Source organism: Triturus cristatus, chromosome 11 (assembly GCF_964204655.1).
Source record: "Triturus cristatus chromosome 11, aTriCri1.1, whole genome shotgun sequence".
Taxonomy (NCBI): Eukaryota; Metazoa; Chordata; class Amphibia; order Caudata; family Salamandridae; genus Triturus; species Triturus cristatus.
In genome coordinates, this window is record NC_140594.1 from 478,590,773 (window position 1) to 478,612,001 (window position 21,229).

The 21,229-nt window shown below is 50.7% G+C and overlaps 1 long non-coding RNA gene across 1 annotated transcript in view; it reads right to left on the reverse strand.

The window, feature by feature from the left end:
- Positions 1–20,760: 20,760 nt before the first annotated feature.
- The window catches only part of LOC146784448 (uncharacterized), a 49,660-nt gene continuing 49,191 nt past the window's right edge, over positions 20,761–21,229 (reverse strand). Inside the window, exon 3 of the long non-coding RNA XR_014970460.1 lies at positions 20,761–21,058. This is a non-coding gene — a long non-coding RNA (uncharacterized LOC146784448). The remainder of the gene's footprint in view (positions 21,059–21,229) is intronic.

Genomic DNA, 21,229 nt, shown 5'->3' on the forward strand with positions numbered 1-21,229 from the left:
ATTAATCTAGTACCTCTGTACACAAGTTCACCCTGTACAGACGATTCATCTTTGACTCTCCAAAAGGTTTGCAGATCCACATGATTCTTGTCAGCATTGGTCCAAAAACTCCCAATCAGTTGCACAACTTTTTGTAATATTTGATCCTTACTCACTTCAACCAGTCACTCACCTTCTCTAATGGCTCCTTCTCTTATTAAACAAACTTCTAATTCTCCTTCCTCACTATCTTCATTCTCAATCAACAGTCAGCTACTCAATTCTTAGCACCGGGAACATATTCAACATCAAAATGGAACTCTTGTAAACTAATTACCCAGCGTCTTATCCTTGCTGAGACTTCAACTAAACCCTTTTTTCAAAAATGTCTTTGAGTGGTTTGTGGTCTGTTTTAAGAACAAATTTGCTGCCCCACACAACCTTTCTTAGCTTTTGCGCAGCCCAAGACACAGCACACGGCTCCTTTTCTATGACCGAGTAATTCAGTTCTGCCCCTTTCAAGTTCCTGGAAATGAACAGTATTGTTCTTTCTATGCCGTTATGTCTTTGTAAAGGAACTGCTCTCAGCCCTTTAGAATTGGCATCAGACATAATTATGGACTCTTGCCGTGGCTCAAAAGAACAAGTTACTTACCTTCGGTAACGATATATCTGTAAGAGACATAGAATAGTAATAGATTCCTTACCTTTAGAATTACCCCCAGGCGTCAGACTGGACCAGAGAACTTTTTTGTCAGCAGTATCCCTGCGCGTCGAAAGGTAGCGTTGGTCGGCTCTGTGTTTGTAGTTGGCGTCATGGTCGCCGGGATGATGTTGCTGTAGCTACTTAGACGCTGCCCTTGCATGCTGACATCAGTTCTTTTACATGACATTCCACACCAGAAGCGCAGAGCCATGCAAGACACTGACCACTGGGGCACACAACAAGGGCCCTGAAGGGGATTCCCTGACCCTAGAAGTCAGTTCACTGAACGGGGAGGATCGGTGGAGCGGTAAGAAACCTATAACTAATCTATGTCTCTTACAGATATATCGTTACCGAAGGTAAGTAACTTGTTTATCTGAAAGAGACAATTAGTTATAGATTCCTTACCTTTAGAATAGATACCCCAGCAATACCAACGCCAGAGGTGGGTCTGCGAACCAAGTTAACACCAGAAAGTCCTGGAGAACAGAACAGCCAAACAAGCCGTCTCTCCAGACATGGCTGTCCAGGCAGTTGTGACTGGGTGTGAGTGTTTGATTGGTTCTGATGCTCCGTCCATTACCACCCCCTTTTGTACCGCAGTTGTGTTTTGTGAACATGTGCAGAGATGCCCAGGAAGCTGCCTGACAGATGTCATTGAGGGGTACTCCCCGTCCCAAAGCAGTGGTAGCTGCAGTCGCCCTGGTGGAATGGTCGCGAAATCCCACTGGAGGCTCCTTCTTAGCCAAAGAGTAGCAAGCCTTAATGCACAAAACGACCCACCTAGAGAAGGTCCGTTTGTGCACGGCCTGACCTTTTTTGGCACCAACGTAGCCAACAAAGAGCCGGCCAGACACCCGAATTGCTTAGTGTGATCCCAATAAAAGGAAAGCGCAGTTTTGGATCCAGATGGTGGAGCCTCTCTTCCTCTTTAGAAGGATGCGGAGGGGGAAAGAAGGTGGGCAAAGTGATGGTTTGACCAATGTGGAAAGAAGTAACCACTTTAGGAAAAAAGAGGGTCGAGTTCGAAGGACGACCTTGTCCTGATGAACCACCAGAAACTGAGTTTTCGTAGAAAAAAAAAAAGGAGCTCACTCACTCTGCGAGCAGAAGTGATGGCAACCAGAAAGACAGTCTTTAAAGTGAGAAGTCTGAGAGGACAGTTATTTAGCGGCTCAAAGGGAATGCACATAAGAAAAGTAAAAACCAAGTTCAAGTCCCACTGAGGCATTACGAAGGGAACACGAGGAAAAAGGTGAGTAATGCCCTTAAGAAAGCTATTTACAACAGGGGACTTCAAAAGAGAAGGCTGACCAGGTAGCCTAAGAAAAGCTGAAATTGCTGAGAGATAGCCCTTAAGAGTGCTCAGAGCAGAGCCCTGCTGGGCCACAGAAAGGAGAAACAAGAGAACCTCAGAAAGAGAGGCAGAAAGGGGATCCACAGCCTTTGCTGTGCACCATGCCACAACTTTGTTCCATCTGCAGGCGTATACCGTCTTCGTGGAGGGACACCTGCCTGCTAAGATAACATCACAGACTTCAGGAGGAAGGTCGAAGGCTGTCCACTGTTGCCGCTCAATCTTCACACAAGGAGATGGAGGCTGGATAAGTGCGGGTGGAGGACCATCCCCTGCTGCTGCGACAGAAGGTCCTCCCGAAGAGGCAGTCTGATCGGAGGATCGATGGCCATGTGTAACAGCTCGGGATACCCGATTCTTCGTGCCCAATCCGGAGCCACAAGAATGACTTGGGCCCGGTCGCATTTGATGTTCTTCAGCACACTGGGCAGAAGTGGTTTAGGCGGAAAGGCGTATAGAAGAACACAACTCCACTCGCGACGAAAAGTGTCGTCTAGCGAGTGCCCCCTTGAAAATTCCAACGCGCACAATTGCTGTCATTCGCATTCTCTTTGCAGGCAAATAGATCTAATCAAGGCTCTCCCCACTGCCGAAAGAGACAGTGCACCACCTCTGAGTAAAGACGCCATTCGTGATCTATCATGCACCTGCGGCTAAGTTCATCCGCCCTGTTTTTCTTTGAACCTGCCTGGTGTTGAACCACCAGGGATATGCCCTAATGTTTCAGCCATGTCCAGAGATGGAGAGCCTCTTGCCATAGGGTCCACGACCCCACCCCGCCCTGTTTGTTGCAGTACCACGTGGTGGTGGTGGTGTCCTTGAACACCTGCACCACTCTTCCCCAGACAGAACGAAGGAATGCATTCAGCGCAAGAAGGATCGCCTGGAGCTCCAGAAGGTTGATGTGGAGCCGACTCCGCTGGAGACCAAAGGCCTCTGATCTCCACCTCTCCCATGTGGCTGCCCCACCCCAGAAGTGATGCATCCGTCACCACTGTGAACTCTGGTTGGGGAAGGGAGAGGGATCTGTCGTTGACCTAATCCTAATCGTTAGCCACCACTGCAAATTGACGTGCAGTTCCCTCTGAGATCTGAACACAATCGGACAGATTCCCCTGATGTTGTGGTCACTGGAACTTCCGGTCTCATTGCAGAGACCGCATATACCACCTGGCACGATCTACCAGCAGGATGCAGGAGGCCATGAGGCCCAGCAGCCTCAGGGTCATTCTGACCAAAATCCGGGATAGAAGCTGAAAGATCGGAATCATAGCCCAAATATCCCAGACTCACTACTCGGAAGGATAAGAACAAAACTGCGTTGTGTTCAGAACCGTTCTGAAGAAAAGGAGCTTCTGAGAGGGAGTCGGTGTGAATTCGGCACATTGATAGTGAACCCCAGGAAATGCAGGAGCTGCGCCGTAGTTTGGAGGAGGGAGATGACTGCATGGGGCGAGCCTGCCTTCGACAGCCAGTCGTCAAGATAGGGGGAGATTGTAACCCCTGATCTGCGCAGATGAGCTGTGACCACTGCCATCAATTTCGGGAACACCCGGGGGGCACTGGTAAGGCCAAAGGGGAGCACAGTAAACTGAAACTGCTCGTGGCCTATCGTGAACCGCAGGTAATGCCAGTGGGCCAGCAGGACAGTAATGTGAAAGTAAGTGTCCTGTAAGTCCAACGCTACCATCCAGTCTCCAGGGTCGAGGGCAGACAGGACCTGAGCTAGCGTCAACATTTTGAACTTCTCCTTCTGGAGGAAGCGGTGGATGGTCCTTAGATCCAAGATAGGACGCAGGCCTTTGTCCCTCTTGGGCACCAGAAAGTAGTGGGAATAGCAACCACAACCTACTTCTGGGGCACGAACTCGCTCGATGGCTCCCTTGGCCAAGAGAGCCGTAACTTCCTGTTGGAGAAGGTCCAGATGATCCTCCGACATGCGATGGTACTGAGGTGGCATGGCTGGGGGAGAAGTCTCAAAGGGGAGGGAGTAGCTCCTCCTGACTATCTGCAAAACCCACCTGTCTGACATGATGGTGCGCCAGTGGGGAAGGTGATGGCGAATCCTGCCGCCCACTGACGATCGATGGGCCTGAAAGGTCAGGCTAGGAGGGTTTGGAGGCTGCTGCAGAGGGGGCACTGGTTGACTGGCCCGCAGGCTGGCCCCCAGACCCACGACAGTGGGTCCCATGTCCCCGGCTGCGCAGGTGCTGAGCAGCTTGCGACAGCCTGTGGCTCTGGGTGGTACGTGGCAGGGCACCCCTTCCGTAGCCACGAAAGGGGTGAAAATCAGACTGCGCAGGGTGGGTGGTGGAGAGACCCAAGGACGTGGCCGTAGCCCGAGAGTCCTTGAAGTTCTCTAGCAGGTTTTCCGCTTTGTCACCTAACGGGTGATGGGCATCAAAGGACATGTCCATCAGGGTAGCCTGGACATCATCAGAAAAACCAGTCGACCTCAGCCAGGTGTAGTGTCGAAGGGCTACCGACGTTGAAATCGTCCTGCCTAGCGAGTCAGCAGTGTCCAGTCCACATCATATGGTAAACTTGGCTGCGTCTCTCCCCTCGATGACTGCACGGGAGAGCACGGCCCTGGCCTCCTTTGGGCACTGGGCCAGCACCTGCGATACCGTATCCCACACAGAGTGGGTGTAACGGCCCAACAGACATGCCGTGTTTAACGACCACAGTCCCAAGCTGGAGGAAGAAAACATCATCTTCCCAAGAAGGTCCAGCTTTTTGGATTCCCTATCAGGTGGAGCGTTAAGGAATGCACCTTTGGATGTCGAGGCTTGGACCACCAAGCTCGCAGGGGTGGGGTGTTGGGAGAGGAAAGAGGGGTCACACAGAGCCATGCGGTGGCATCGGGCAATCATCCTATCCGCAGGAGCCCTTGTGTTGGGCCTGGACCAGGTGCACAAAAGGATGTCAGTTAGGCCTTCATTGAATGGCAGCAGGGGCTCAAAAGAGCTCACTGCTGGTTGAAGCACCTCTGTCAGGAGGTTAGTCCTGACTGCCACCATAGGTAGCTCGAGGTTGAGAGCCTCAGCCACGCTATGCAACACCACTGTGTAAGAAGCTCCCTCCTCTGCAGCCACGGAAGGAGGCGACAACATGCCAAGGTTTGGGGAGGTATCCAGACCACTAGCTTCCCCCAACTCCTCTCTCCAGTCGGGTTCATCCAACTGGTTGCCAATCTGGCCTCAGAGGAACACCAGGGTAGAACAGGGGTACAAAAGTGCCCGTCGATGCCGGATCCGGCATCGGTTAATGTCGGTCTGGCTCCGTGTCCAAGTCCGGGTGGAGGCCAAGACTGACGCCGGCTGGGGACACAACCGGCATCTGCTGCGGATGTGGTGCCGGGGGAATCGGCAGTGGGGGAGGAGTTATCAGGTCGACCGGCTCTGATCTGGATCCAGGCCTGGATCCAAGGGGATCCTGCGTGCCGAGGCCGAAGCCACTGGCGTCTAAGGCCCAGGGCCCCCAGCCAAGTGCGCATGGCTTGATGGCGTGTCAGCAGAGTCGGGCTGTCCAAAGATGGCATGTATCGCTTCGTAAAAGCTTCAAAGCTGGGCAGGGGTCGCTCCTGGTCCTGGAAAAGGAGGGAAACTGGGAGCCGACACTTCGAGCTCCACAAGCGGAGCCATGGGATGGACACCATCTGCAACCCTTGTCGCGTCAGCCGATGGGTCGGAGAAAAGTCGAAGAGTGACAATGCTTCTTCGACTTCTCCTTGTGCTTTGACTTACCTGATTGTGAAGACTTCAAGGACGAGGGGTGTTGACTCCATGACAGGTCCCTCGACCTACCACGCGACCGGGACCTTGAATGGCACTTGGCGGACTGCCAGGTCTCGAGCAATTTTTTGGACCGCTCCCACAAAGCCTTCGGATTCATGGTCCAGCAGTTGGAGCACGACTTGGGGTTGTGGTTACGCTCCAGGCACCGCAGGCCCACGTGATGAGGACCCCTCACCGACATCAGATTTTGGCAGGATACGCAAGCCTTGAAACCGGGCATCCCTATGTGCACCAGGAGTCCAAAACTCAAAAACGGTGTCGCCAAAAGTCGCAAAAACATCAGTTAAAAAGTGACTGGAGGTACCGTTCTCTCCGGATCTGCGCTGGCTGGTGCGGAAAAAGAAAGAACTGACGTCAGCGCGCGATGACGCCATCTAAGTAGCTACCGCAATGTTATCCCGTCGACCACGATGCCAATGAATGCGGAGCCGACCGACGCCACCTTTCAACGCACAGGGGTACGGCTTACAAAAAAATTCTCCAGATCCAGTCTGACGCCTGGGGGTAATTCTAAATGTAAGGAATCTATAACTAATTGTCTCTTTCAGATCTCTGTGAACAGGATGTCTTTTTTAGTGAACTCTTGAGCGAACAAAACTCAGACTCACACTCTCCATTCCACATAAAAGGGATTCCTTTCTTTAACAGAGAGCTCAAATTATTTGTCTTCTCCGCAAAATTCACTATGAATTTATTATAGTATTCAGTGATCCCCATGAATGTAATCACCTCCTTTTTCTAAGAGGGACTAACCAAATTATCAATAGTTTCAACAAGCTCTAGTTTTGGTTCAATACCATCTGACGTTACTTTGTGACCAAGGTAATCTATTTGGTCCAGATTGAATTTGCATTTGCTTCCTTTCAAAGTTACACCACTGTATTTAAATCTGTGCAATACCTCACACACTCTTTGATTATGTATGCTAACATCCTCACTATACACTAGGATATCGTCTTGATACATTTTTATCCCTGAAATTCCTCTCAACATTCTTTCCATTTGTCACGATGGCCGGGAATTCTCTCCTCGGGATGACGCTAAAGTTAATGGGGTCCACCTCCCATCCGTCCCCAGTCCGGAGAACGTGTAACACACACGGACTATGGAGACGGGTGGGCGAGGGAAGGAAGGGAAGGAGCAGCTGGGAAAAGGGATCTGGAACGAAACAAGCACACCGTCAGACACCCGTCAGTAGTGACCCACTTGTTGCCTCCCCCCTCCCACTGTGCAGTGGTTTCTCACCTGTCACCTTCCAACCTGGGGTTTTGGGGGTTCTCTGGCCTGGCCTGCGTGACGCTCAGTTGAGGTTAGCACTGACGTATCACCGCAGAGCCCGGGCGAACCCTTGGGATTGTACCGGACGGGCAGAGGGACGCTACCCCCTGGGAGCAATAGCCAGCACTTGAACGGCAGTGCTTGATGCCCCCCAGAGCGCGTCCTGGATCAGGGTCACTCCCAAAAGAACGAGGAAATCGCCTCCCTGAAGGCTAAAGTAAAGAACAGTACTCACAGTGGTGTAGTGCTGAAAAAAGGAACGGGCGCTGCTACTCTAAACCCGGAACGCCATGGGCTGAGGAGTGCCCCAGATCGCGCTTCCACTCTGGACCCGGTTCTCCGTGGGCAGAGGAGCGCTCCAGTCCGCGCTACAACTCTGTACCCGGAACTCCGTGGGCCGAGGAGCGCGTGGAATGGATGAGGGAAGAAAACAGGAACGTGGAAGGTTGTTCCGACGCGTACCCGCGTCGGGGCTCACCGGCGAGGTTTTCACCTTCGCGCTACCACTCTGGACCCGGTAATCCTTGGGCAGAGGAGCGCTGATGGAGGTTCCCTGGAGTCTGGAACGTTGAAGCTTGGAAGCTCCTCGCGGTCTTCCTTGCCTCAGGGAAGGCGGCGAGGTAACCCTGCTGGAGACGGAGAGGCTGGATACCAGGACGAGGGTAAGGCCGGGAACACAAGGCTGGAACGTTGTTTCCGAAACAAGAGTGCGAACAGGACTGGCTGGAATCATCGGCACCGCTTGGTGGTTGTTGGCGGTTTTAACCGCTGTCGCACTCGGCGCCGAACACGTGGGGCGTGTTCTGCCGGGCGTCCTGGGAAACGTAGTTCCCCCGCGTGGCGGGGATGCGAGCAGTGTACTACCGGTTCTCGCCACCTGACAGTACACCCCCCTCCCCACCGAGTCAGGCGCTGCGAGGAGCACCGGGCTTCCCGGGGCAGCGGCGGTGGAAGGCAGCCACCAGGCGGGGGGGCGTGGATCGCCGACGCTGGCTCCCAGGAATGCTCCTCCGGCCCATACCCCTTCCACGCCAGGAGGTACCACACCCTGCCCCGCACCAGCTTGGAGTCCAGCACCTTCTCCACCACGTACTCCCGCTCATGCTGCACCCAAACCGGAGGAGGAACACGCTTCACAGGACAAAAGGAGGGTTTGAGCAACGAGACGTGGAACACGGGGTGTATGTGCATGTGCGGTGGGAGGCGGAGCTGTACGGCCACGGGGTTGACGTGGCGGACCACCGCATAGGGGCCTATAAACTTGGGATTGAACACACTGGGTTTCTTGAAGGTGATGTGTTTTGTGGACAACCATACTTTATCCCCCTTACGGTACACGGGATTGGGCCTACGGTGCTTGTCGGCCTGCGCCTTGTACCTGTCCTTTGCTATGCGGAGGTTTTCGCGGGCCGTTGTGAGGGTCGAGCGTATCTGCGCGAGTCGGTGTTGGAGATCGGGCAGAGTGACGCCAGAGCGAGGGAGCAAAAAAGGGGTGAAACGAGGGTGAAACCCAGAGGAGAGGTAGAAGGGAGTGTGTTTTGTGGATGCATGAACGGTGCTGTTATAAGCTATCTCAGCCACCCATAACCACTCCACCCAGGCTTCCGAGGCTTTGTTCACATAGCAACGGAGGTACTGCTTCAGGGTTTGGTTGAGGCGCTCGGTTTGACCATCGGATTGGGGATGGAAGCTGGTGGACAGGGACGATTGAATCCCCAGCTCGGTGCACCAGACCTTCCAAAAGCGGGCTGTGAATTGGGACCCCCTGTCCGACACGATCTCCAATGGAAGGCCGTGTAGCCTTACGATGTCCTTCAACATGAGTTTCGCCAAGGCCCCCGCTGTGGGTATCTGCCTGCACGGGATGAAATGCCCCATTTTGGTGAGGTAATCGATGACGACCACTATAGCCGTGCAGTTCTGATCTTTTGGCAGTCCCACTATGAAATCGACGGAGATCTTTTCCCACGGAGACATAGGGGTCGGTAGTGGACGTAGGAGGCCTTGTTGCTTGCAGTGGTCGGTTTTCATCTGAGCGCAGACGGTGCAGTGCTTGACCCATCGTAAGACATCCGGTCGAACCGACGGCCACCAGAACTGTCGCAGTACCTTTTCCAGGGTCTTGGAGCCACCCATGTGACCGGCGCTGGGGGCGTCGTGACACCAGCTGAACATGAGCTTTCGGAGGCGGAGTGTAGGGACCAGAACTCGGGAGCCACACAAGGGGATACCTTGCAACAAACGCCACTCCTTGTGGCTGCGCAACCAGGACGACCAGGCGAACGATTTGATACCCCGTTTCACTCCGTCGAGGAACGATCCGGTTTCCACTCTCCCCACAACGTTGTCGGGGGTAATGATGGCTCGTTCGGTGTCTGCCAAGGGGAGACAGGTCATACCCTGGCGGGATAAGGTATCCGCCTTTTGGTTCTGGGTTCCTGGTCGGAACGTGACGAAGAAGAGCATCCACCGTTGTTGTCTGGGGGTGAGATGCCTCGCAGACCGCAAAAACTGGAGGTTGCGATGGTCGGTATAGACCGTGACCTGGTGTTGTGCCCCCTTCAGCCAGTGTCTCCATTCCAGGAAGGCTTCCCGAATTGCTAGCAGTTCCTTTTCGGCGATCGTGTAGTTCTTTGCGGCGGGGTTGAGTTTCCTGGACAAGTAGGCCACTGGATGGAGGTGGCCAGTGTCTGGATGCCGCTGTGACAGAACCGCCCGACTGCGATGTCAGAAGCGTCCGCCTCCACTATGAACGGGAGTTCAGGTTTGGCATGGCGTAGGACCGGAGCGGTGGTGAATGCGGTCTTGAGCTGCTCGAACGCTCTCTGTGTCTCGGGTTGCCAGGAAAACGGAACGCCTTTGCGAGTCAGTTTCGTAAGAGGTGCCACCAGTTGGGAGAAATGATGGATGAAGCGCCGGTAGAAGTTGGAGAAGCCGAGGAAGCTTTGCACTTCCTTGACAGTTGTAGGTGGCGGCCACTTCACTACTGCTTGCACCTTCCGATCCGACATGACTTGTCCGGCGGGAGTCAGGAGAACACCCAGGAATTCCACTGTCGTCACGTGGAATTCACACTTCGTGAGCTTGCAGTATAAACGGTGCGCGCGGAGGGCTTGCAAGACCTGTCTCACGTGGACGACGTGTTCTTTCGCGTTGGCCGAATAGATAAGGATGTCGTCGATGTAGACAATGACGAACTTCTCCAGGTAGTCTCTTAAGGCCTCGTTGAGGAAGAACTGGAAGGCGGCAGGGGCGTTGCAGAGCCCAAAGGGCATCAAGAGCTACTCGAAAAACCCATACCGCGTCTTGAATGCCGTCTTCCATTCGTCTCCTTCTCTCATTCGAACCAGGTGGTATGCCCCACGGAGGTCCAGCTTGGTGTACAGGGCTGCCTCCCTGACCTGCTCGAGCAGCACCGGGATCAACGGCAAGGGGTATTGATTCTTTATTGTCACTGCGTTAAGCGCGATAGTCAATGCAGCAACGCAACTCACCGTTGGCCTTTGGGATGAAGAAGAGCGGAGAGGCTGCGGGCGATCGAGAGGGGCGAATGAAACCCAACGCGAGGTATGTGTCCAGATACTCTCGGAGGTGGCTCGTTTCGGGTCCAGTGAGAGCATAGACACGGCAACAGGGGATGACAGCTCCAGGTTCCAGGTCGATGCGGCAGTCATATGCCCGATGGGGTGGCAGCTCTTCGGCCTTCCGTTTGTCGAAGACGTCCGCATAGGCGCTATACCAAGCCGGGAGCACCACGTCTTTCTCCGCCGCTGTGGCGATATGTTGCCGAGAGACCAACAGAGTGGGTGGAGGTGAGTCAGGCACCGCACAGTGTTGACGGCAAAAGGTGGAGCAAAAGGAAATGGTGTTCGCGGACCACTCTATGGTAGGTTCGTGTTTTCTTAACCAGGGTAGCCCCAGAATGAGTTTGCACCGGGGAGCTTTGATGATATTTAAGGCCAACCATTTGCCATGGGTCTTCCCGATGGTGATCCAGAGGGCTGGGGTAACATAACGGATGGGCCCCGAGTCCAACTCTTTCCCATCTACAGCATAGACGAGTTCTGGCGTGTGTTTGGGGAGAAGAGTGACCCCCAGCTTCTGGGCTTCGGTCTCGTCCAAAAAGCATCCTGTGGCCCCAGAATCAATCATGGCCCAAATGGTCCGAGTGGTTTGGTCTATCACGACTTGAAGCGTGAGGAAGAAGTGGTCTGGATCTGCCTCAGCATCGGCTTCCACCGAAGGGATGGAGTGGTGGCTTGAAGGCTTCCCTTCGAGGTCCTTCAAGCCCGGGCGTTTCCCACCTCCACTTCTCCCGTCACTGTCGCTGCTTGTCCTGCGCGAGGCCTCCCAACCTTAGGATGAACGGGATATTCTCTGAGGTAATGGCCTTTCTTGCCGCAGTACAGACAGAGGCCCTGCTTCCGGCGGTAATCCTTCTCACTCGAGGTTAGGGACGCTCTCACTGCCCCTATCTCCATGGGTTCGGGCCGGGCGGCCCGTGATCAGGTGCTCGTGCCAGATCCGAGGACGGAGGGGGCCTGTCCTTTCTCCTATGGTCTCCTTTCCTTTTTTGGAGGCGGTATTCCAACCGCGAGGCAAGTTCCATCATCGCGGCACAGGAGCGTGGTTGGGGATCTATTTGTGCAATGACGTCCTTCAATTCTTCCGTCAACCCCCGGTAAAAGATGGCTGACTGTTTTGCTTCAGGCCAGTCAGTTTCCGCTACCAGCCTCCTGAAACTGTTGTGGTATCCGAGAAAATCGGAACTGCTCTGTTTGAGGTCGAGAAGATCGCGATCCGCGGAGAAGGTATCGGCTCTTCGGTCGAAGGTTTTCTCGAACTCTTCGCGGAACGTATCCCAATCATAGAGCAGGGCGTCGTCCCTACTGACGATAGGAACCGCCCATTGGGCCGCTTCTCCTGACAGGTACGAGATGAGGAACGCCACCCTAGCCTGGTTAGTAGCGAACAGCTTGGGTTTACAATGGAAGTTGAGGAGGACCTGAGTCATGAAGACCTGTACTTTCTGCATATCCCCATGGAACCGTTCAGGAGGGGCCAGGGGAACATGTGCGGGCATCTCTACCACTACCTGGGGCGTGGAGGCTGGGCCAATACTCCCGGCATCAAAGGGATTCCGTTGGATACGGTCCATCCGGGAGTGTAGGGCAGCGGTTTCTTGACGTGAGGCGGCTAGTTCACCCTGGACAAGAGCCAGGGCCGCCACTACGTCCTCTAAGGTGGTCATCCCTTATGACAGCGAGATCGGGAGGAGCGGTAATTCGTGGGCCGATGATTCTGTCACGATGGCCGGGAATTCTCTCCTCAGGATGACGCTGAAGTTAATGGGGTCCACCTCCCATCCGTCCCCAGTCCGGAGAACGTGTAACACACACGGACTATGGAGACAGGTGGGCGAGGGAAGGAAGGGAAGGAGCAGCTGGGAAAAGGGATCTGGAACGAAACAAGCACACCGTCAGACACCCGTCAGTAGTGACCCACTTGTTGCCTCCCCCCTCCCACTGTGCAGTGGTTTCTCACCTGTCACCTTCCAACCTGGGGTTTTGGGGGTTCTCTGGCCTGGCCTGCGTGACGCTCAGTTGAGGTTAGCACTGACGTATCACCGCAGAGCCCGGGCGAACCCTTGGGATTGTACCGGACGGGCAGAGGGACGCTACCCCCTGGGAGCAATAGCCAGCACTTGAACGGCAGTGCTTGATGCCCCCCAGAGCGCGTCCTGGATCAGGGTCACTCCCAAAAGAACGAGGAAATCGCCTCCCTGAAGGCTAAAGTAAAGAACAGTACTCACAGTGGTGTAGTGCTGAAAAAAGGAACGGGCGCTGCTACTCTAAACCCGGAACTCCATGGGCTGAGGAGCGCCCCAGTTCACGCTTCCACTCTGGACCCAGTTCTCCGTGGGCAGAGGAGCGCTCCAGTCCGTGCTACAACTCTGTACCCGGAACTCCGTGGGCCGAGGAGCGCGTGGAATGGATGAGGGAAGAAAACAGGAACGTGGAAGGTTGTTCCGACGCGTACCCGCGTCGGGGCTCACCGGCGAGGTTTTCACCTTCGCGCTACCACTCTGGACCCGGTAATCCTTGGGCAGAGGAGCGCTGATGGAGGTTCCCTGGAGTCTGGAACGTTGAAGCTTGGGAGCTCCCCGCGGTCTTCCTTGCCTCAGGGAAGGCGGCGAGGTAACCCTGCTGGAGACGGAGAGGCTGGATACCAGGACGAGGGTAAGGCCAGGAACACAAGGCTGGAACGTTGTTTCCGAAACAAGAGTGCGAACAGGACTGGCTGGAATCATCGGCACCGCTTGGTGGTTGTTGGCGGTTTTAACCGCTGTCGCACTCGGCGCCGAACACGTGGGGCGTGTTCTGCCGGGCGTCCTGGGAAACGTAGTTCCCCCGCGTGGCGGGGATGCGAGCGGTGTACTACCGGTTCTCGCCACCTGACACCATTACACGCTGAAAAACTGTAGCTGCTGATATTAGTCCAAAAGGCATGCACACAAACTTATACGGGCCAAACGAGGTAACAAATGCTGTCAGGTCTTGAGACTCATGGTGTAGTTTGACTTGATGGTATGCACACGTGAGATCAACGGTCGTAAAACATTGTGCCCCTTTTAACAGAGAAATCATCTCATTTATTTTTGGCAAAGGATAGAGATCAATAATGATATTCTTATTTAATCACGTAAATCCACACAAAGGCAAACCTCACCATCAGCTTTCCTAGCCATATCCACAGGAGCTAGCCATTCCGTGGCTTCTACCTCCTCGATAATGCCATTACCTTTGTCTAGTTCAGCCTTCATCTTGTCTTTAACGAGTAATGGCACCCCCCTGACCTTACTTACAACAGCAGTGGCGCCCTTTTTAACTCTTCTTTTGTGAATGTATTTTTTCAAACAGACCAGTTTGGTGTTAAAAACATCAGGAAACTCTTTCTCAAAGTCTGGCTTATTAGGTCCTACTCTGTTTACCTGAATGATCTGTCTCAATCTAATCGAAGGATTTTCATTGGGGTCAAGGTAGACACCAAGATCCTTCTGGTGATACCATGGCCGTGGCCAGGGGCCCAGACCCCTACATCTCGGGCGTGCCGCGGGCAGTCCTACACAAGTAAGAGGCTGCGAGACCTTTGCCCCGCTTCACTCACGATCTGTCGCCACTTGATGGAGCCACTTGACCTGGGTCCTTGTCTTCATTGTACATTCAGAGGGAGGTGTCTATCGCCTGCCGTCCCTGACCCTGAAGCGATTATTGCTAAAGGGGGGCTCTTAAATTGTAGATCCTTCAGCAAACATTCCCTTCAGCTGTGGGATCTCTTACTAGATGAGGACCTGCATATATTATTTTTAACTGAAACCTGGTTAGGAGAACATTCTGATCCAGATATAGTGGATACCATTCCGCCAGGTTATACCCTCCATAGACTTGATAGAGAAAAGGGAAGGGGAGGTGGCATTGCCATCATTGTCAAACACCCTTTTGAGTGTGTTCTAAAACCAGTAAAAATTGATAACTGCGAAGCTGGTGAATTTAACATCAAACTGACCCAACACGAGGCAATTTCGGGCATCCTAATTTACAGACCTCCTGGCTCTCTGGGCAACTTCCGAAGTAGTTTACTGGAAGGGGTTACTCAGACTGCGATCAAACACAATAAAGTGTTGGTGTTGGGTGATCTGAACTTACATCTAGAGGATCCCCTACAAAAGGAGGCAGAGAACGTTTGTCTAGTCCTACAAGAACTACAATTGGACTTGCTAAGTGTTGCAGCTACACATCAGAGGGGTCACTGTTTGGACCCTATCTTCGCGAGTTGGGACTTGATAAAGGCACTTACACCCTGTCAGCTCCCTTGGACAGACCACTTTTTGGTCCCTTTCCAATGTTTTTACCAGCCAGTTAGGGCCATTGAGAATGGGATGGGAAATATTATGAGACGTAAATGGAGACAATATTCTCAAGAAAACTTCATATGCGCCATCCAGAAAGCGCAACTACCGCTTGCTATGGACAGTGATCAGGCGAATAATGAATTTATTCAGCTTGTGACTGCCACCCTGGATGAGCTAGCCCCCATGAGTAAGGGTAAAGCAAGAGAAGGCAGACAACGTACTGCCCCATGGTTCACTCCAGAACTCCAGCAAATCAAGTCTAATTGTAAAAAACTTGAAAGGAGCTGGAGAAGGAACCCGAGCGAACAAGGTAAAAACAGTTATAGCTTAGCACACAAAAGCTACCAGTATGCGGTGCGTAGAGCTAAAGCTAAATATTTCCAGACACGCATTGAGGCGGCCGAGAGCTCCTCACGCGAACTGTTTAAAATATACAAAGAAATATCTTTAGTCTCCAGCTCTAACACCCCCCTAAGGGCCACCGTGGAGGGATGCAATAGAGCCGCTAACTTTTTTTCCAACAAAGTTAAAGCTATTTATGCCTCCTTCACCCAACAACTAGATAAGAGCATAGATTTTATAGCAGGCAGCTCGCCTGTGGCCCCTGACTCCTCGTTGCAAACTTTCGAGGTACCCGCCGCTGACAGGCTAATAAAGATCTGTCGCAGTGTGAAGTCCGGTTCCCCTAACGACCCGGCACCGGCCTGGGTCATCTCAGAGGGCCTGGTAGCCCTGGAACCATACATCAGACACGTCTTACAGACCTCCTTTTCCACGCAACGAGTCCCTGAGGAGTGGAAGAAGGCCATAGTACTGCCAATAAGGAAAAAACCGAATGTAAGCATGGAAGTGCTGGAAAACCTCAGACCTATCTCCTTATTGCCGTATGTGGCGAAAGTGGCTGAGAAGGTGGTCAATGCTCAGCTTACTGAGCACCTGGAGAGAGGGAACTTACTACATCCCTCACAATCAGGATTTAGGGCGGGCTACTCTACGGAGACAGCTCTCCTACGGGCCACTGAGACTTTAAGAGCAGGGGCGGATGCAGGACATACAATGGCCCTGATCATGCTCGACCTCAGCGCGGCTTTTGACACCGTAGCGCATTCCATCCTGCTACGGTGTCTGAGCGAAGCTGGGGTCGTGGGTCCTGCGCTGTACTGGTTACAGTCGTTTCTCACTGAAAGATGTTTCCAGGTACAGCAAGGGACATGTCGTTCGGTCGAGATGCCACTAGATCAGGGAGTGCCTCAGGGCTCAGCATTGAGCCCTACTCTTTTTAATCTCTACATGGCCTCCCTGGCGAAGGTTGTACAATCATTTGGGGTGGAATTGGTGTCTTACGCCGACGACACCCAGCTGCTGATTTCCCTATCGCAAAACACCGCCAACACCCCCACTAACTTTAAGTCCTGTATGCAGGCACTAGCTGAGTGGATGGACTCCCACTGCCTAAAACTCAATGGCTCTAAGACAGAGGTGTTGGTGGTGGGTGGGAAAAAGCAAAAACTGGTCAGCCGAGTGGTGGCCTCCATGCCTTGGCCCTACCCCCATACCTTGTGAGGAGGCTAAGAATCTAGGAGTCTGGATGAATTCCTTTCTCTCCTATGATGGCCACATAAGGCGTCTTGTGGGCAAATGTTTTGGAGTACTAAAGACCCTAAACAAAACCTTAGACCTCCTACCCATAGCGGCAGAAGGACACTGACGCAGGCACTGGTGACCTCTCGGATGGACTATGGAAACATCTTGTTCCTAGGGGCCACCGAGGGCTGCCTGGGCCGCCTGCAAGTTATCCAGAATTCCGCCGCTAGATTGGTGCTAAGAAGACCTAGGAGGGCTAATTCTCAAAAGGCGCTGGATGCGCTTCACTGGCTGCCTGTGAAGAAACGTGTGCTGTTTAAGTGCCTCCTCGTCTGTCACCGAATTGTCTGGGGCAGGTCGCCCGCCTACCTTAGGGATCTAGTCAGCCGCTACGAACCAACAAGGACCCTCCGGTCGGAGGGTGCCGGGCTGCTGACAGTCCCCAGGATAAGGAAGGCTAGAATGGGTGGACGATCTTTTGCGTTCCAAGCAGCTCAACAATGGAACAAACTTCCTCCTGCTCTGAGACTGGAGAGCAGTGAAGCGCTGTTCAGGGCCAAGCTTAAAACACATCTATACACTGTGTAGGTCATAGGCTCTCATGGTGATCGCTGGTAGCTTTAGCGCGGGGACACGCCGAGATGGCGTTACTGAGCGCTCTATAAGCTCTCTATAAATAAAGTCACCTCTCACAGAGATGTAAATGTTCCCCACAACTAATCTATTTTTGAAGTGTAAAGACACATTGCAGAAGCCCACTAACTTTATTGGTTGGCCACCATATCCTTTTGGGCAAATGTCAGGTTTGAACAATTTGACCTTCTGTGATAAATTTACTTTGAGGAGAACTTTAGGTATTAGCGTTATCTTAGCACCAGATTAAAACAACATTGAAACAGAGGCCACTTCTACTTCTACTACTTCCCAAGGACCTCCAGTACCATCTTGAACCTGTAAACAAGTTTCACAACTGACTTCATTAATTTTTTTCTTTTGAACAACACTGCCTTTTATATTTGAGCTTCGACAATAACTTGACACATGCCCTTTCTTCCCATATTTCTTGCAGGTAGCTTTACAACCCACAGAATCCTTTAAAATTGGGATAGTGACCAAGATCACCACACCTATAACATTTTCCTGGATTTTTCTTACCTTCCTTGCCAGCGTCTTTCTGAAGAAACCGTGAAGCATAACTATTGTTGTCTTTTTTTTTGCACAGACACTGCTTGTGCTGTTCCTACTAAACTTTAATATATAAAAACATTGAAAAATGTTTTTTTATTGATGTAAAGACCCTTAGGGCTGACTACATCTGATGTACGTCCCCGACTCAATCTTAGTTCATGGAGACCGCCATCTTTCATAAACTTAAACAATGGAAGTGCCATATTCCCTGATTTCTGCAAAATCATTGTCAAGTCTGCCTTTTAAAGCAGATGTCGCCAGACCTTAACTTTCTAGGAACTGTGATATCGTCAAGTTCTTTGATTACTGACATAGACACACATCTAAGGCAACATTTGCCCATGCCAAATGTCTCCTCCTCACCATGTCAAGATTAAAAAGGGCACATACATACATATAATCAGAATAAAGTAGTCTGAACTGATGTCCTTTTGCCTTATGTGTTCATAATTAAAGATCTGGGAAGTATACCTTGTACACTTGATCTATGTCAGACATTCCCAAACTTATGTCAGAAATTCCAATTTCTGAAAAGGTTTAATAAATAAGGAATGCCACGTAACCACTTGTCAGGAGTGGTCCTTCGTCCAGATTATCGCCAGAGACAGTCTCAACCGCTGCCAGCTCTCTTCACACTTCGAAGATGATACATCTCACCTGAAGAATGAAGCTGATAAAGGCACGTCCCAGAGGAAGACCGACTAACTGCTGCTACAGTGGGTGCTTGCCCTTCGCAAGCAACACTGTCTTCATGCCTCCACTGATAAAGGCAGCCTTTGCTGTCAACAATGTATGCAGTGCATCCCTTCTCCCTAAGAAACTCTAGATTGCAAGTTGCTTTACCTTTAAGGCTCTCAGAGTATTGCACATAGACGTGGAAATTAGGGTGTTAGGTTCTTCATTAAAAAAAATAGCAATGCAGGAAATGTTCATTTTGTTCTCATTATTTATAACGTGTCTTGTTGCTGTTTTTATAATATTCTGTGTAGTTGTTTTAGATGTACTGAGAAACAGATTTTTCCTGTTTTAATAAATACCTTTGACGTGAAAGTGTACATTCCTCTTAGTAAAGTGTTTGTGATACTGTTGATAATGAAATAAGATTTGTTGCTGTTTCCACAGTGCCTCTGACCCCCTTATGGGATGGTTAGTAACCTAAAGCAAATCTTCTATATCAATAAAACACTGAATAGTGTCTTGTGGGGCTACAATAACTTGTCTTTCACATTCATAGCTGGTGCATTGAACCAAGTTTACCAGTGACAGCCATGGGTGGGAATGCACACCTTGTAAAGTTATGCCAAAGTCATAACATATGCAACAGTTGGCACTCAATGTGGGACTCAAATCTTACAGTTACGTCTTGAGCAGTTTACAGTTACCACACACACCTGAACCATTATTATGTCATTAGAGAGATGTTCGTAGTAATTGTGGTTACCTCCTATTGAAAATAATGAAGCACTTCTTTCCGTAGGTTTGTCAATCTTGACTCATAGAATGTTATTCCCCATTGTGTGGGTAGCATGCATTTATACCAGTAGACAAATCCCTATGGTCTGATTCCATACTATGTAGACCCCAACTCAACCTTAGTTGAAACCTCATCTTTCCTGACTTAAACAATGGAAACCGCCATACTCCCAGATTTATGCAGAATCATTGTAATGTTTGCCTTTTAACACAGATGTTGCCAGACCTTCCCTTTCTAGGAACTGTGATATTGACAAGTTCTTCAATTAACGACATAGATACAACATCTAGGGTGACATTGGTCTGTGCCAATGTCTCCTTCCCACCTTGTCATGGTTAATAAGAACACATACAGACATATAATCAGAATAATGTAGTCTGTATTGAAGTCCTTGTGCCGTATATGTTCATAAGTAAACGCCTAGGAAGCATACCTTGCCACAACTAATCTGGGTCAGTCGTTCCCAATTTTATGTCAGAAATTCCAATTTCTGGTAGTATTTAATATATAAGGACTGTCACTCTACCACTTGTCAGGACAGGTCCTTCGCCCAGATTATCACCCACGATTCTGCCAGAGATGGTCTCACCCGCTTCCAGGGCACTTCACACTTTACAGATGATACACCTCACATGAAGAATGAAGCTGATAAAGCCAAGTCCCAAAGGAAGATCGACTGACTGCTACTGCAGTGGGTGTTTGCCCTTTGTGGGGAACACTGTCTTCACGCAGGTATGCGAAAGGTATGCGAAAGGTATGCAGTGAGTCCCTTCTCCTTAAGAAACTCTAGATTGCAAGCTGTTCTGCCTTTCATGCTGGCATAGTGTAGCTCATAGAAGTAGGCATTAGGGTATTAGGTTCTAAATTAAACAAATGCTGGAAATGTTCATTTTGTTCTTGTTATTTATAACGTGTCTTGTTGCTGGTTTTATAATAAACTGTGTAGTTGTTTTAGATGCACTGATATACAGATTATTCCTGTAGTAATAAATACTTTCAACTTAAAAGTGTTCACTATTCTTAGTACAGTGTGTGTGACATTGTGGATAACGAAATAAGATTTGCTTCTGGTTCCACGGTGCCCCTGATCTTTTTGTGGGATTGTTAGTAATCCAACAGCTATATCTCTATGCCAATTACACATTGAATAGTGACTTGTGGGGCTACAATAACTTGTCTTTCACATTCATCGCTGGTGCCTTGAACCAAGTTCACACGTGACACCCTTGGTTGGGTAAGCACACCTTGTAGAGTTGTGCCAAAATCATAACATACACAACAATAAGGGCATTGCTGGCTTCCATGCATTGTAAATTGGATACAGAGTGAGCTTGCAGTATCACTGCATTAAAAATTCCCCATACAAAAAGGTAAAGAATTACAAGTAAGAGGTTTGCAGCTTTATAAATAAGCATTTTCTTGGTCTTAAAGGCACTCACTCCAGAAGGAAATTTGAGAGAGACAATAATACATCAAAATGGAGACTGAGGGGGGGGGCACATCCTCACAGTATTTCTAGGATAATAATGATGGGGGGGGGCACATCCTCACTGTATTTCTAGGATAATAATGATTTCAGGAAATGCTTAAATAAATTTAAGAAGTTGAGCAATCCGATATTCACTGGTAAGGACCATTACTAGTGGTCAGACCATTGGTAAGAAGGCCCTGAAGGCTTTTGGAAGCATCTCATAATGGTGTATCTTTTGTTAAATTGTTTGCTCTGTTGGAGACAGTTTCCTTTGCTTCTAGCCGCACAGGAGGCCCAGGAGAAAGTCGATGTCTGCAAAAGATAATAAAGGGTCTTTAAGTGGTTTTTTCTGATAGTTGAAAGCAAACCCTACCATTCACTCAAGTAAAGTTTTTTCTATGAATATCAGTAGCATTTAAATTTCTAGTATCTTCACCTGGCATGCTGACATAATAAAGAGAAAAGGGCATTCATCACAACACA